Source organism: Drosophila montana, unplaced genomic scaffold (assembly GCF_035044405.1).
Source record: "Drosophila montana isolate Dmon_TW-CO22-7 unplaced genomic scaffold, ASM3504440v1 contig_893_1, whole genome shotgun sequence".
Taxonomy (NCBI): domain Eukaryota; kingdom Metazoa; phylum Arthropoda; class Insecta; order Diptera; family Drosophilidae; genus Drosophila; species Drosophila montana.
The window spans coordinates 153,856-156,167 of NW_026999179.1; the positions used below are offsets into that span (position 1 = coordinate 153,856).

Consider the following 2,312-nt stretch of genomic DNA (forward strand, 5'->3'; position numbering starts at 1 on the left):
ATCTGTCCATTTTCTTTGCACTGATTTTCCTATGTCCTAAAAATCTTGCTTCAGAATTTCAGCGATCAAAACGGACGACGAAAAACATGGTAAGTGAGCTTTATTTCTTGAGTTTGATTTTGCGATTGCGGACCAACCTTATCGATCTTGCTTCAGAATTAAAACGGTAATAAAAGCTCGGAGTGACTTTTCATCTCTTTATCTTTTTATTACTTGTTATGGAACTGCTTGTTTCTCTGTGGGCCGCGCCGGCTGGCTCATCGCTTCTCTGGATGTAGTCCCATCCCGGGCCCGCAGTCCGCACAATCGATATCAACGAAAGCTACAATGTCTGTAGCAAAATAGACCTACACAACACTTTCCAAAAGAATCACAAAATCGATAACCTCAAACAGCCGGAACTATTAACAAATGAACAACATTAACAGCTGTAACAACAAGAAAATGTAAACAACAAAGGTGAGACGCTCAATATAAATTAACAAAAAAACCCTATTTATCCACTTTACTCTCCCAGATCGTGTCCCGGTTATGGACCCAGCGTACCTGAGACGATCACCTGATCTCGTCTCCCTCATTTTGGCCACTAGATGGCCTGCATCAGCCCGTGTCAGCTGTCATGCCCCCTCTCCCCATCAATTGAAGCTTAGCCGGACATTCTTTTTCTACTTCACCAAACGGGTATAATTTTTTGCATATTCTTATAATTATTGACAGTTAATATTACACCTCCAACCTTCTTTATGTAGTTTCATGTAAATGAACAAATTAGCCAACAAATCGGGAAAATCCCCACAAGCAAATCCCCAAAAACACATATGGTAAGATTATAAATTATATCTAAGTCGCTTATAAGTCGCTAAAGAGCTCTCTGAGCGAGAAAAGGGGCGATACGTTTTCTTCATATACATATTTGTTTCAATTTGTTTAATCTCTATTCCTTTTTTCTTTCTTTTCTTTTAGGGCTGTGCGTATAATTCGCAAAGTCACAAAGTCATGTCTTCAACTTTCAAGCAGCCAGGCAGATTTTTATATTTTTTATTTTTGGACCAGCGAAGTACCCTTTCTCTAAATTATTTAAAAAATTTGGCTCAATATTTATTAGCCTCGAACGGCCACTGCTGCTGGCGTTTTGTCGCCGTTGGTTTGTCGCCGCTGCTGCTGCTGTCGCCGTTGCCGCTTTGTCGCCGTTGCCGCTTTGACGCTCCCGCCTAATTGGTTGGTGTCGGGTGTCCAGGTTGAATCCCACGGTGGAGCTGTCCCACGGTGGCTCTTAGTAACGCGTTGACTTGGCGCTCGTGTCGATTATTGGTCATGCACCTTAGCCGTGATCGTTGGGCTGGGTGCATGAGTACTTCCTCTTAGTATTTGTAATAACTGTTCTTAACTCCTCCCCCTTTAAACGCACATCATTGTTTTCGACGCGTACTCGTCTTCTCCAATTCTTACTCTAGAGTTCTCGAATTGGATAAGGAATGTCCCCTCCAAGTCCATTATCTCCTTATCGATGCCGATTGTGCCCGGTAAAAAGTTCTTCGTGGTCGGGCACATGTTGGCTATTAGTTATTGTACAATCTGCTACCTGGCTTCTGAGCAGATGTGTAATGCATGTGTCGTTGCTTAATTCTACCAAGCTGTTTTTACTACAAATAACCTTGCCGTTATGGGCAATTTTCTCTAATTCCGAAAATATGTTTGCATTTAACAATTTTATCAAAATTTTTATTTATTTATTCTATATCCTTTTTTAACTGGTTTTAATAACATGGCCGTACAAATTTCTTTAGTTAACAAGGATGCTTATAATATTGAGTATGCTTTTACCGCTAGTTGCTATTTTGATCTTGGAAAATTCCAACAATTCTTCTGCGTTAATGAATAGTATATTTTCGTTTTCTAGGAGGCTTGTTAATTTTTGATTTCTATTTCAGACAAAATAACAGAATTTATTGTGTTTGTTTTAGCCCAATCGATAGCGTAAATTAAATTATTTAATTCTTTGAAAATATGTAGCTTATATTTTAGAATAGTGGCTTTTTCTTCTTTAAACTTTTTGTTTTCTGTTACGGATTTGATTACCTCTTTTAAATTATTAATTCTTTTGCTTAAGACTCTATTTATAACTAATTGATTATTATTGTTTTCCAATTGTGCGTTCATTTTAGTAATACGAATTTCGTGGTCATTGTGGTCCGGTGTACCGGCCAACCATTTACATGCTGTGCCCAGTGCATCTATTGCTCTAACTTTTCGTTGGGTTGGTTTGAGCCGTCCTAGGTCAGTTTCGGCCTTTGAAAGTTCAAATGCAGGGT

The 2,312-nt window shown here is 39.0% G+C and overlaps 1 long non-coding RNA gene across 1 annotated transcript; it reads left to right on the forward strand.

Annotated features, from left to right (window-relative positions):
• The first annotated feature begins 214 nt into the window (after window positions 1-214).
• Window positions 215-816, forward strand: LOC135440153 (uncharacterized). The gene is made up of 3 exons (XR_010438261.1): window positions 215-459; window positions 518-681; window positions 750-816. It is a non-coding gene; the product is annotated as an uncharacterized LOC135440153 (long non-coding RNA).
• Window positions 817-2,312: the final 1,496 nt, after the last annotated feature.